At 38.1% G+C, this 15,259-nt stretch overlaps 1 protein-coding gene and 1 pseudogene across 6 annotated transcripts in view; both read right to left on the bottom strand.

Annotated features, from left to right (window-relative positions):
* Positions 1-15,259, bottom strand: part of ANO4 (anoctamin 4) — a 406,193-nt gene that overhangs the window by 54,466 nt on the left and 336,468 nt on the right. The gene's annotated exons all lie outside the window — the stretch shown is intronic.
* LOC101000421 lies at positions 4,808-7,795 on the bottom strand (annotated as a pseudogene). The gene is made up of 2 exons (XR_162022.5): positions 7,140-7,795; positions 4,808-5,895 (listed from the first exon to the last, which is right to left on the bottom strand). The product of XR_162022.5 is annotated as a sorting nexin-5-like (transcript).

The following is a 15,259-nucleotide window of genomic DNA, read 5'->3' as shown; positions in this document are numbered from 1 at the left end:
ATGCTTTTATATACGATAGAAATTAATTTCTGTGTTTTTTAACGCCACTGAATGATGTTAGGCCTTTGGGCTACAGTGATCTAACCTTATCTTAACGAACACAGGCACTTTACCTTAACGGAGACGAAGTCACCTGGTCACTGAGACACTGCATTGAAGGCATGAAGGTGAAACAACCTGTCTACCATTTCCTTCACAGATCTTAGAAAAGGACACTCTCAAGCCACAACATCCGACACTCGATTAATTGTATTTACAAGACAGAGTTTCACATGCTTTTTCCGCTCCATTTTCTACCTTCACCTTCACCATGTACCTACCTACTCACAAATAAAAATAAAAATAAAAACCTACTCACAAATAAAGTTCACCTGAGGTGTTAATGCCAGTCCCAAATAGCAATTTTCTTACAACGTTAGTGGACATAATAGGAAAATCTGAGGATTCCACTCTCTAAGCAAAGGTAGGATCGGGGTAGTGTTCAGGTAGGTTAGTGTTCAGATACTGGGACACTCTTGGCTCAGAATCACAGACCGTTGAGAAGGGTGTCTCATGAAGCCCATCACGGACACAAAAGGGACAGGACTGAATGTTCTTCAGGCCACCCCCTATTATTTTCTTCTTTTTATTAAATTATACTTTAAGTTCTAGGGTACATGTGCACAACGTGCAGGTTTGTTACATAGGTATACATGTGCCATGTTGGTTTGCTGCACTCATTAACTCGTCATTTACATTAGGTATTTCTCCTAATGCTATCCCTCCCCCTGCCCCTCACCCCACGACAGGCCTTGGGGTGTGATGTTCCCCACCCTGTGTCCAAGTGTTCTCATTGTTCAATTCCCACCTATGAGTGAGAACATGCAGTGTTTGGTTTTCTGTCCTTGTGATAGTTTGCTGAGAATGATGGTTTCCAGCTTCATCCATGTCCCTGTAAAGGACATGAATTCATCCTTTTTTATGGCTGCATAGTATTCCATGGTGTATATGTGCCACATTTTCTTAATCCAGTCTATCATTGATGGACATTTGGGTTGGTTCCAAGTCTTTGCTATTGTGAATGGTGCCACAATAAACATACGTGTACATGTGTCTTTATAGTAGCATGATTTATAATCTTTTGGGTATATACCCAGTAATGGGATTGCTGGGTCAAATGGTATTTCTAGTTCTAGATCCTTGAGGAATCACCACACTATCTTCCACAACGGTTGAACAGTGTAAAAGCTTTCCTTTTTCTCCACATACTCTCCAGCATCTGTTGTTTCCTGACTTTTTAATGATCGCCATTCTAACTGTTGTGAGATGGTATCTCATTGTAGTTTTGATTTGCATTCCTCTGCTGGCCAGTGATTGATGAGGATTTTTTCATGTGTCTCTTGGCTGCATAAATGTCTTATTTTGAGAGTGTCTTTTTGCATCCTTTACCCACTTTTTGATGGTTTTTTTTTCTTCTTCTTCTAAATTTGTTTAAGTTCTTTGTAGATTCTGGATATGATATTAGCCTTTTGTCAGTTGGGTAGATTGCAAAAATTTTCTCCCATTCTGTAGGCTGCCTGTTCACTCTGATGGTAGTTTCTTTTGCTATGCAGAAGCTCTTTAGTTTAATTAGATCCCACTTGTCAATTTTGACTTTTGTTGCCATTGCTTTTGGTGTTTTAGTCATGAAGTCTTTGCCCATGCCTATGTCCTGAATGGTATTATAGCCTAGGTTTTCTTCTAGGGTTTTATGATAGAATAATTATTATCAATTTAAAATAAATTTGTGGCAGGCTGCTATATATTTACCAAAATGATTTCTTAGCCTCCTCATCATAGTTCAATTATATTTTTGCAGCCTTTACCTTAGATGTGTCCACAAACCAAGTTTAGGCTGATGGAAAGTAAGAAGTGATATATGTCATTTTTGGACAAAGATTTAAGAAGTAGGTATATCTTCCCTGTGCTCCCTTTATACTTTAGCTGAATGAATAGAGAGAATGCTGAAGATCCAGAAGGGGATGCAGCCACAAGATGGAAGGAACTCATCCACCCATATGAATGATCATAAGGAAAACCATCTGCCAACCAGGAACATCTGACTGGGCTCTGTCAAACACCAGGTTGTGATGTTTGTGTATTATAGCAGCTAACTTTACTCATCCTAATACAGGGTTTTTCTGGAAAACATAGCAAGGATTAATATTCTGCAAATAGGGAGGAAAAAACACTGTACCATTCATCACGTTACTAAGGCATTTAGACAGACTTATATACAGTAAAAACTCCCCTTTCAGATGCATATCTTAGGTTCCAAGGAAGGGTTAAAATGCTGTACCTTTTTTCATTTAATTTTTAAAAAAATTTTTGTGGGTACATAGTAGGTATATATATTTATGGGGTACATGAGATATTCTGCTACAGGCACACAATGCATTATAATCACATCATGGAAAATTGGGTATCTATCCCCTCAAGCATTTATCCTTTGTGTTACAAACAATCCAATTATATTATTTTAGTTACTTTAAAAAGTACAGTTAAATTATTATTGACTATAGTCTCCATGTTGTGCTATCAAGTACTAGGTCTTATTCATTCTATTTGTTTGTGTACTCATTAACCATCCCCTCTCCCCTTCCCCCCTCCACCCCCACCACACTATCCTTCCCAGCCTGTGGTAACCATCTTTCTATTCTCTACCTCCATGAGTACAATTGTTTTCACTTTTGGATCTCACAAATAAGTGAGAACAACATGTGAAGTTTGTCTTTCTGTGCCTGGCTTATGTCACTTAACATGACTTCCAGTTCCATCCATGTTGTTGTAAATGACAGGATCTCATTCTTTTTTTCTTTTTATGGCTGACTAGTACTTCACTGAGTATAAGGGCCACATTTTCTTTATTCATATATCTGCTGATGGACACTTAGGTTGCCTCCAAATCTTGGCTATTGTGAACAGTGCTAGAGCAAGCATAGGAGTGCAGATACCTCTTCAATATACTGATTTCCTTTCTTTTGAATATATACCTGACAATGAGATTGCTGGATCATACGGTAGCACTATTTTTGTTTGTGAGGAGCCTCGGAACTTTTCTTCACAGTGGCTGTACTAATTTTATATCCCCACCATCAGTGTAGAAATCTTCCCTCTTCTCCACATCCTTCCCAGAATTTGTTGTTGCCAGGCTTTTGGATAAAAGCCATTCTAACTGGGGAGAGATGATATCTCATTGTAGTTTTGAGTTGCATTCCTATGATGAGCAATGATATTGAGCACCTCTTCATACGCCTGTTTGCCATTTGTAGGCCTTCTTTTGAGAAATGTTCATTCAACTTTTTGCCTATTTTTAAACAGTATTATTAGGTCTTTTTCCTACAAAGTAGTTTGAGCTGCTTATATATTCTGGTTATTAATCCCTTGTTAGATTGATAGTTTACAAATATTTTCTCCCATTCTGTGGGTTGTCTTTTCACTTTGATTGTTTCCTTTGCTGTGCAGAAGCTTTTTAACATGATGTGATCCCATTTGTCCATTTTTAATGCTTTGGTTGACTGTTCTTGTAGGGTATTACTCAAGAAATCTCTTCTCAGTTTCATGTCTTGGAGAGTTCCCCAATGCTTTCTTTTAGTAGTTTCATTGTTCGAGGTCTTATATTCAAGTCTTTAATCCATTTGGATTTGATTTTTTTTGTATATGGGGAAAGATAAGGATCTAATTTCATTATTCTGCATATGGATATCCAGCTTTCCCAGAACCATTTATTGAAGAGACTTTTCCCCAATGTATATTCTTGGCACCTTTGTCAAAAATGAGTTCACTGTAAGTGTGTGGATTTGTTTTGGGGCTCTCTATTGTATCCTATTGGTCTATGTGTCTGTTTTTTATGCTAGTACTTGGCTTTTTTGGTTACTAAAGATCTACAGTGTAATTTGAGGTCAGGTAATGTGATTCTTCCAGTTTTATTGTTTTTGATCAGGATAACTTTGGCTATTCTGAGTCTTTTGTGATTCCACAAAAATTTTAGGATTATTTTTTCTATTTCTGTGAAGCATGTAATTGGTATTTTTATAGGGATTGCATTGAATCTGTAGATTGATTTGGGTAGTGTGGGCATCTTAACAATATTGATTCTTCCAATCTATGAACACGGACTATTTTTCCATTTTTTGTGTCCTCTCCAATTTCTTTGTTTTTTCTTTTTAGTAGCACTATTATTTTATTATATACTTTATAAAAAACAAATGCTCAAAGACATACACCGCCCCCTCCTCACCTCCCATGGCCACTAGGGAGGGAGCTCATACCTTTCCTAATGTAGATCTAGCCATCTTATAAAGTAGACCACATTATCTGTTTCCATATATACCCGTAGATACTTTTCTCCCCTCAAATATTTATATCTCAACTAAAAAAAAAAAAAAGGAGATGCAAAGAGTATATAAAGATAAATGAGATTTTCTTGCTGTTGTTATAGCACAAACACCAGATGACTACCAGGGGAGTAACAGTGGACAAAACAAAAACACAAACCCCACCTTCAGCAAGGAATAAAAGGTCTGTTACTTGCCCCAAGTAGCTGAATCACCTGCTGTAACTGGCACTTCCCTGACATTCATGGGTTTGTAGGGACATGGGCCAGGTGATTGCTTCTATGTGTTTCCAGAAGGCATATGTCTCCTACATGCTTTCTTAGTAACTAAAGATGTACTACAAGAGAACTCAGTATTTGGATTCTGCCCAGAGGTATTAAATGCACAAGGAAAAATTAGTTATGTCCAAGTAGCAAGCAATAATAGTTTTAAACCAACATGGTTAAATGTTTGATTTGCAGAAATCAAAATGTTTATTCACATAATTTTAAACTAAAGTTGAAGATAATAAATCTTCTGCGGTAATGATTTAAGTGCAAGTGATGCTTGGCTCTCTTGCACATTCATTTCTTTTCTTCAGAGTGAAGGCATATCAGTTATTCTTGAACAAGTCAATACAGCTCTGCAAAAGGGAGACACTGTTCCTTGCATGTTTTATTTCCATTTCAGACATTTCAATTAGATTCTTTCTAAATGCTGCCACTTTCTTCCGTTTGAAATTTATCAGTTCTTCTTTTGCAGATTTGGAAAGCTATTCAAATTTCTGGCAGCACTCCTGCTGGTGTGCCTCAGCCAACTTGATGTCTTTGCTTTTTAAACTGGGCCTTATCCAGAGCTTTGTTTGAGTTCTCATAGTCAATGAGGGTTTTGGTGCATCTATATAAGAGATCCTTAGCAGCCTCGATGTTGAGCATGTAGAATCGGGGGAGCTGTGTTAGCTTTAAATCTTCATCTGATGAGATTCGACCCTCTACTTTCCTAAGTTTTTCAAATAGCTCAGCAACCTTCAACAGATACTTTTTGATGACTGTGGGCTCTTCTAAAGCCAGGCTATGTAAGCAGGCTGCAGTGTGAATATAGTCGTCGGCAACATTTTTATGAGATCTGGTCATTTTGTCAGATTTCACACAAGAATCTTTGATCCTATTGTAACAGTTAATAAGGAAGTTATTCTCTTGCTCAAAGAAGTCATCTACCTCCTTAACTCCAGTAAAAAGGACTGCATCAGCACTTTCACCACGCTTTTGAAGAAGCCACCAAACATCTCTTTAGTATTTTTCCACCTAACACTTAGATCCTGATCATATTCCAGGAAAACATGAAAGTTGTGATCTTTACTGAGAACAGGGTGAGAAGAAAGCCACTAAAGAAAGGCTTCATGGGAGGACACAGTCTTCTTAAAAACAGCGAGATACTCAGCCTGCAGTTTTTATTTCGTCTTTGTAAATTCTTCTTTGGTCATAGACCCTTCACCTTCTCCCAGTTTCTGCATTTTCTCTCAAGGACCATCGAAGTCAGGCTTCATAGGAGCAGGCGGAATCTGCAGCAGTGGCAGGAATTCATGAGCCTCTTGTCCCAGTAGCAATGTTTTCTAGTTGGTGCCTCATTCTACTCTTGCTGGTCCACAGGAGACAACCACTCCACTCCTATAGGGCTACTTAAAAGTCAATTCCTGTTTTTTCTTAACCTTCCTTGTTTCTTCTGGCCATTTAAAAGGAGGTATCTTTCTGTATTCACTTTGATGGCAATCATTTGCCCAGTTTATCCATTACAGACAATCGTTCAGAGCACAACAGTGTCTACACTGCTTCAATGTTGCCCTAAAACTAGTGTAATGAATGCTAAACACCAATGATTAGCCATCAAGATTATGAAGTCTCCAGTATTCCAAAGGATTTTTTCCCTAATCCCAAAGCATAATCAAGGACTCTAATTTTGAATGAACAGAACATATCCAAATATAAGCTTCAGTACTAATTTTGTTTAATTATTAAGAAATCGTCATTTGGACAGATTCTTCAGTCTGTGTGGCAGGACAAAAAGGATGGAAATCTCCTTTAAAATCAGCTAAGTCTCTGTTCCTGCAGCTAAGAATTAAGGATCAAGGGCTAAAAACTGCCTCCTTGGCCCCTTTTTGGTTTTTGGGAGACAGAGTCTCACTCCGTCACCCAGGCTGGAGTGAAGTGGTGCAACCTTGGCTCATTGCAACTTCTGCCTCCCAGGTTCAAGGGATTCTCCTGCCTCAGCCTCCCCAGTAGCTGGGACTACAGGTATGCGCTACCATGCCCGGCTAATTTTTTATATTTTTAGTAGAGACAAGGTCTCATCATGTTGCCCAGGCAGGTCTTGAAATCCTGAGCTCAGGTAATCCACCCACCTCGGCCTCCCAAAATTCTAGGATTACAGGCATGGCCTCCTTCAGCACTTTTGAGAAATCTTATCACATACTATTACCAATACTGCTGTTTCCTAGAAATCAATTCCACTGACATTGGGAAGAACATACCAGAGAAAAACCAAAACTAAAGGTAGATAAGACTAAAGTCATTATACTGTTTACACCACTTTACAGCATAAATAATGTAAGCCTGTATGCATTACCTCAAAGCTGTAATACTGTTCCTTCACATATTTTCCACTTAACCAACAGTTAGCAAATACTCTAGTAGGTAGACGAAATCAAAATTTTCACAATCCATTACAAAAAGTAGACATAAATCTCTTTAAACTAAATGAATAACAAGGCAGAAAGAACTAGCTTATTTGATTTTCTAAAACACTCACAATAAGCCCAGCATAGACCGTTCTTTCAAAAAGAGTGTTATGTAGTCACACACAGTCTTCTTGTTGCCTTGTAACAGAAAACTCTGGACTCTGAAATGTGGGCAGTGTGGTTTTTGTGTGCACCGTAAATTTGACCTTATCTCTTTCACTGAGCGCATCAGGTATGTCAATCTGAAGCGAGAGATCAACATTCACGTCCAGAGATACAGATCTTAGCTTGCTACGGTCCTCCTCCTGCTGCTGCAGCAACTCAGGAACAGTGGCCATGGCGACACAGGACTCAAGCAGGGGCCGCCTGACCTTGCTCTGCTCCGGGAGGAGGCCACCGACTGCAGGGCTGCAACAGGGACTCAAAGCCAGGGACACTCTCCCAGCAAGTCACCTCTAGAGAAAGCCTCTTCAATTTCTTTTGTCAGTGTTTTATAGTTTTCATTGTGGAGATCTTTTGTTTCTTTAGTTAATTCCTAGTTATTTGATTGTATTTGTAGCTATTGTAAATGGGATTACTTTCTTGATTTCTTTTTCAGATTGTTCACTGCTGGCATATAAAAATCCTACTGATTGAATATACATTCTTCTCAGCACCACATCGCACTTGTTCCAAAATTGACCACATAGTTGGAAGTAAAGCACTCCTCAGCAAATGTAAAAGAACAGAAATTATAACAAACTGTCTCTCAGACCACAATGCAATCAAACTAGAACTCAGGACTAAGAAACTCAATCAAAACCGCTCAACTACATGGAAACTGAACAACCTGCTCCTGAATGATTACTGGGTACATAACGAAATGAAGGCAGAAATAAAGATGTTTTTTGAAACCAATGAGAACAAAGATACAACATACCAGAATCTCTGGGACACATTTAAAGCAACGTGTAGAGGGAAATTTATAGCACTAAATGCCCACAAGTGAAAGCATGAAAGATCTAAAATTGACACCCTAACATCACAATTAAAAGAACTACAGAAGCAAGAGCAAACACATTCAAAAGCTAGCAGAAGGCAAGAAATAACTAAGATCAGAGCAGAACTGAAGGAGATAGAGACACAAAAAACCCATCAAAAAATCAATGAATCCAGGAGCTGGCTTTTTGAAAAGATCAACAAAATTGATAGACCACTAGGAAGACTAATAAAGAAGAAAAGAGAGAAGAATCAAATAGACGCAATAAAAAATGATAAAGGGGATATCACCACCGACCCCACAGAAATACAAACTACCATCAGAGAATACTATAAACACCTCTACACAAATAAACTAGAAAACCTAGAAGAAATGGATAAATTCCTGGACACATACACTCTCCCAAGACTAAACCAGGAAGAAGTTGAATCCCTGAATAGACCAATAGGCTCTGAAATTGAGGCAATAATTAACAGCCTACCAACCAAAAAAAGTCGAGGACCAGACGGATTCACAGCTGAATTCTACCAGAGGTACAAGGAGGAGCTGGTACCATTCCTTCTGAAACTATTCCAATCAATAGAAAAAGAGGGAATCCTTCCTAACTCATTTTATGAGGCCAACATCATCCTGATACCAAAGCCTGGCAGAGACACAACAAAAAAAAGATAATTTCAGACCAATATCCCTGATTAACATTGATGTAAAAATCCTCAATAAAATACTGGCAAACCAAATCCAGCAGCACATCAAAAAGCTTATCCACCATGATTAAGTGGGCTTCATCCCTGGTATGCAAGACTGGTTCAACACACGCAAATTAATAAACGTAATCCAGCATATAAACAGAATCAAAGACAAAAACCACATGATTATCTCAATAGATGCAGAAAAGGCCTTTGAACAAAATTCAACAGCCCTTCATGCTAAAAACTCTCAATAAATTCAGTATTGATGGAATATATCTCAAAATAATGAGAGCTATTTATGACAAACCCACAGCCAGTATCATACTGAATGGGCAAAAGCTGGAAGCATTCCCTTTGCAAACCAGAACAAAATAAGAATGCCCTCTCTCACCACTCCTATTCAACAGAGTATTGAAAGTTCTGGTCAGGGCAAGAGAAAGAAATAAAGTGTATTCAAATAGGAAGAGAGGAAGTCAAATTGTCTCGATTTGCAGATGACATGATTGTATATTTAGAAAACCCCATCATCTCAGCCCAAAATCTCCTTAAGCTGATAAGCAACTTCAGCAAAGTCTCAGGATACAAAATCAATGTGCAAAAATCACAAGCATTCTTATACACCAAGAACAGACAGACAGCCAAATCATGAAAGAACTCCCATTCACAATTACTACAAAGAGAATAAAATACCTAGAAATACAACTTACAAGGGATGTGAAGGGTCTCTTCAAGGAGAACTACAAACCACTGCTCAAGGAAATGAGAGAGGACACAAACAAATGGAAAAACATTCCATGCTTATGGATAGGAAGAATCAATATCGTGAAAATGGCCATACTGCCCCAAGTAATTTATAGATTCAATGCTATCCACATCAAGCTACCACTGACTTCCTTCACAGAATTAGAAAACACTACTTTAAATTTCATATGGAACCAAAAAAGAACCCGTATAGTGAAGACAATCCTAAGCAAAAAGAACAAAGCTGGAGGCATCATGCTACCTGACTTCAAACTATACTACAAGGCTACAGTAATCAAAACAGCGTGGTACTGGTACCAAAACAGATATACAGACCAATGGACAGAACAGAGGCCTCAGAAATAATGCCACATATCTACAACCATCTAATCTTTGATAGACAAAAATCTTAGAAACTTTGAGTTTGGCAAAGATTTCATAAATAAAACATAGAAAACACGGACAGAAACAAAATTTAAAGTATATAAAAAGAAAAAACTCTTGGTATTCAAAAGGCACCATTAAAAAATAAAAATTCAAGCCTCAAACAGGGAAAAATATTTGCAACATGTATGATAAAGCATTTCTATCCAGAATATATAAAAGTATTCTTTTAACTTAAAAAGAGGACAAACAACCCAATAACAAATGGGCAAATGATCTGAGTAAACACTTCACCAAGTAAGATGCACAGATTGCAAATAAACTAATGAAAAGATGTTCAACACTGCTACTCATTAGGGAAATGCAAATTAAAACTGCAACGGGATAATACTATATACCCACTAAAATGACTAAAATTATAGAGTGACAATTCCAAGTGCTTGTGAGAATGCAGAACACCTGGAATTCTCAAATCATGCTGATATTGACTACAAAATGATATGGCCACTTTGGGAAACAATTTCTTACAAAGTTAGGCATTCACTTATCACATGATCCAGCAATGCCATTTTTAATTATTCATCCTAGATGAACAGATACAAAGGCTTCTACGAAAATGTACAAAAAAACAAAAAACAAAAAACAAACAAAACAAAACAAAACAAAACTAGAAGAGCCAATAGTTTCCAGGTTTATTTACAATAGTTAAAAACCACATTGAACACAAATATTCATTAACTGGTAAGTAGATGAACAAAATATGACATATTCAGGCACTGGAATACTACTCTGTACTAAAAAGAAACCAGCTACTGACACATGCAACAGCATAAACGAATCTCAGCAGCATTAACTGAAGTGAAAAGTAGCCAGACACAAAATGCTGCATATTGAATAATTTAATTTGCATGAAATTCTAGAACAGGTGAAACTACAGTGGTAGAAAGCAGGTTTCAGGTTGCCAAGGGATTGACTGCAGAGGCATGAGGAAACTTTCGAGAGGATAAAAATGTTCTGTTATATACCATCATTATGGTGATGCTTACATGACTATATACATTTGACCTACCTTGTTGAATTGTTCACTTAAAGTTGCTGGATTTTATTGCACATAGATTATACTTAAAGTTGAAAAAAATATTCCCACAATCCCACCACATAAAGCAAACCACCATTAATATTATGACATCATTTTTTTCAGTTTTCATTGACATTTAATATTCAAAATCATGTTTTACTTGTATACCTAAAAATTTTTTAAATACAAGCTTTGTATTATCACATGCTTTGAAAGAGCAATTTATAATAGCTGATTATAATTTACCAAACTGTTCTATTGTTGGACATTTACATTGTTCACAAATTTTGCATATTATAAATAACTAAAGCTAGTTATTACACATGTGGTTTTTATCCTGGAAACTGGACCTTTTCTGAAGTCAAATTCTGCATAATATTTTGACTCAGCACTGGAATGCCTTCTAAGGGGCCTGCCTGCCATCAGTTGGCCTCCACTTTCACCTCTCCCTACACTGTTGCCAGAGTTACTTCCCAAATACAATTGATGATGTCCCTTCCCATATTATAACTCCAGATGGCTTTCTGTTGCTTACAGCATGAAGCCATGTTCTGTTGTGGCACAAGTGGCCTGTGATAAGCAGCTCTCAGCTTTCAACGAGTACTCTGCTATGGGTTGAATTGTGTCCCCTCAAAAAAGGTCCCACTACCTCACAATGTGACCTTATTTGGAAATAGGGTCAGTGCACATGTAATTAGTTAAGATGGGGTCATAACTGGAGTAGGCTGGGCCCTTAATCCAATATGACTAGTGTCTTGAGAAGAAGATAGCCACGTGAAGACACAGAGACACAGGGAAAATGCCAGGTGAAGACAGAGGCAGAGATAGGAGTGATGCGTCTACAAACCAAGGAAGGCCAAGAATCATCAACCATTACCAGAATCCAGGAGAGTGGCATGGAACACATCCTTCCTTCGCAGCCCTCAGAATCCCACTGACACCTTGATTTTGGACTTCAAGCCTCCAGAACTGTTATGCAATAAACTTCTATTGTTTCAAGCTACTCAGTTTGTAGTACTGTGTTACAGCAGCCCTAGGAAACTAACACACACTCAACTTCCCTATCACTATGAACAGCCAATTCTTCCTTTTCAGAGCTTTACAAAACACTCTTGTCACCTAAGAATGTTATCTACACCTCCTTCCAACCCCACTACTTTGCCTGGCAAAGCTAAGACTTCTTTCCAATACCTCATACCTCTTCTTGGGTGAACATTTTCTGCTTTTCCTTTTGCCTCAGGAAGTTGACTACATTAACCCTCATTGGCCTATTTTAAATTGGACTTGCCCTGTATTATAATTATCAACTCTCCTTTAATATATTGAGATTTTTGAAAGCAGAGATCACATCTTACTCATTTTTGTGTATGAGTTAATGACATCTTAATTGACATACCTCACAGAAGATGCACAACATGGTGGACACACTTTGGAATGACTCTGAAGTGAAATAGATCAGATCTGGTTTAAAGTTCAGGCTCCACACCTTATCAGCTACTGGAATCCTGGGCAAATTGCATAACCTCTCTGAGCCTCAGTATCCTCATCTATAAAATGAGGTTAGTAATTTCTTTCTAATGGGTGATGAGAAATTGATGAGGTATCCTACGTGAATGTGCATACAAACATGGTAGGCCTCTAGTAAATGTGTACCTTTTTCAACATAAAATTACCAGTTTTTTTGTTGAACATGTAGACAAGACTATGAAATACAAAGTCAGCATAAATATCTAGAAACAAAAGGCTGATTCTTACAAAATGTATTTTTTTAAATGAGACCTACTTCATTCAACAATTACTAACAGGATCACACTAAATAATTACAATCTTGTCATTTCGATTAAAGAGCTCTGAGGATCTTGCTTTGTGTGTTTACTGGGGATAACTTAACTTTTGGCAATCCTAAAAGTAGAAAATGAAAAACAAGGGAGAAAGAGAAAAAAAAACCAAACCAAACCAGAAACAGAACAGAGGGAAATAATCTGCTTCCCCGACAGGTCTCTGCCAACATCTAGTTGCCTAATGACTCAATTTTTTTTCCCTCGGGAGAGGAGCTATTTAGTCCATAATCATTCTGCCCCTTGGACCTTTCTGAACAAAAATGAGCATTGAGGAATGGGCCACACTGTAATTCCAGCCTAGACCCAGGCTCACAGCATGCCTCAGGGATCCCCAGGGAGCCCTGCGCTCACACAGATGTGGCCTGAACAAAGGTAGTGGAGTTCTGTCAGGATTCCTAACCCAACACCAAGGCCCTCCCAGTTTCTACAAACTGGTTCCAGATGGAGCCTTATTATTTTTTTCCGGCGAACACACAAAGCAAATGCAACAAAATGAACACGTCAACCCCAGCCCTTCAGAAGTCTTGTAAACCACTTACATCTGTTCTCATCAGCTCCATATCTAGCAATTTCCTGAAAATAGAGTGCATTTGTTTTCTTTAATGCTGTAACTTGTCAATCATAAGAAATGATCCTGAGACCATTAAACTGAGCTCCATTAGAACTGACACGTTTTTATAGAACATCACTGTCTCAAAGCAGGATAAATGGGGCTCAGGACAGGCATAGCAGTCCTTTATTTTAAGGTTCAGGTCTCCAAAACAGAAGGAAAAGGTAACAAACAATACCTGATTCTAGCAGTAGAGCAGAGGAGCTCAGACTGCCCAGTTTAACTCCTGGCTTTGCCACTTTCTGGCAACTGCTGCAGTATCCTTATCTGTCGTATGAGGATAAGAACAGTACCTTTTTACAAGTTTGCTGGAGAGATTAAACGAGATGATACATGGGCAATGCTTAGGACGGCATTTAGTACATAGTAATCCCTCAAAAATGAATGCTATTAATAGAACTGTTAATACTGTTGACTCTTTCAGATTTCTGCAAAAGGCATTATCTCTATCTACAAAGAAACACTTGGGGCAACTCATTCTTTTTCTCAAACTAGTACATTTCTGGGAATAATATGGGATTTAAGCAATAAGTTGTCATCTAAGACAAAGCAATTTAGAGGGTGAATTATTCCAGGCATGTCTTGCCTGGAACGGCCCTAAAATGTTCCTTTGTGCCCAAAGTTTATTATAGAACATCCATCAGAGTCTTACAAAGTATACTCCAAAGCACAAGAGCTGTTAAATCTCCAATCCACCCACTTTCAACTTCAGAAACTTCTCAACTCCATGTTCCAGGCAGCCAGCACCAATCAGCTGAGGTTGGTAAGGGGATAAAACAAAACCTATTTGTCATCCATAACATAAAACTCAACTTGCAAAGAGGGCATGCAATCCATTTTATAATGGAGGTACTGGGGGAGAGTAATAACCTCTGCCTTATGAACAAAAGTCATCATACCAAAATTTACTTCTATGTAGTCTCAGGAGGTAAACTGTGAGAAGAAACCATTATTTAATTCAAGGTATATTTGAAATTGGTGAAATATTGAAGTGGGTAAGGAAGTTTTGTGTTATAATTCTTCCAGAATACCACCAGGATACCACTCGTTATATAGAAGCATTAACTCATTACAGAATAAATTAGCAGCCCAAGGCAGAGCTTCCAAATGACTATGCCAGGAATAATAATAATAACCCTTTCAACCCTTGTGGCTTCTAAGGCTAGGGTGTTTGGGACAGCCCTATCCACGGCCATGAGGAGGCTCCTCCATGTATAGAAGCATGCTTCATAAATATTTTCACTTTTATGTGTGCTATGACCTGAAAAGGTTTAGGAAATGAATACATTTAGGTTTACAATATACATTTAGTATTTAGGTTTGCAGAATACTAGATACATTTAGGTTTACAGAATACATTTAGTATTTACAATACTGATTTAGGAAATGAATATGTTTCCAAAGTCCCCTCATTTGTGACCATGGCAAAGCTTAAGCATTATATGGCTTATCCTAATCATGGTTTATGATACTAATAGATTCTAGCAAAACTAGATACACATTCTTTATCTGAGAGCTCAGTCCTGTAATCAAAATTATGTTAGGGTTAGTTTGTTTGCAAGGGACAGAGATGCATTAAGGGTAGCATGAACAGTGAAAGCTTTTCACAAGGTCCACCAAGGGAGGCAGGAATCCTACAGGAAAAAAGACCTGGCCTATTCAGAGACAGGATATAGAAGCCCGAAGCTTGAGAGAGGCCTCAGCCACAAGAGACTCTGGGTCTTCATCCTGACACTCCACTAATAACATGACTTGGCTACATTCTCTCTTTGCTTCTCTCTGGGGGATTGTCTTGCATTTTCTCCCAGTTGGCTTTGTCGCCCTCTAATTTTTCCCCTAGTTCTTTGCTTCTACCTGTTTCTAGGTTCT

This window comes from Papio anubis, chromosome 9, assembly GCF_008728515.1.
Source record: "Papio anubis isolate 15944 chromosome 9, Panubis1.0, whole genome shotgun sequence".
In the NCBI taxonomy this organism is placed as follows: Eukaryota; Metazoa; Chordata; class Mammalia; order Primates; family Cercopithecidae; genus Papio; species Papio anubis.
This window is presented reverse-complemented; position numbering and strand designations above follow the sequence as displayed.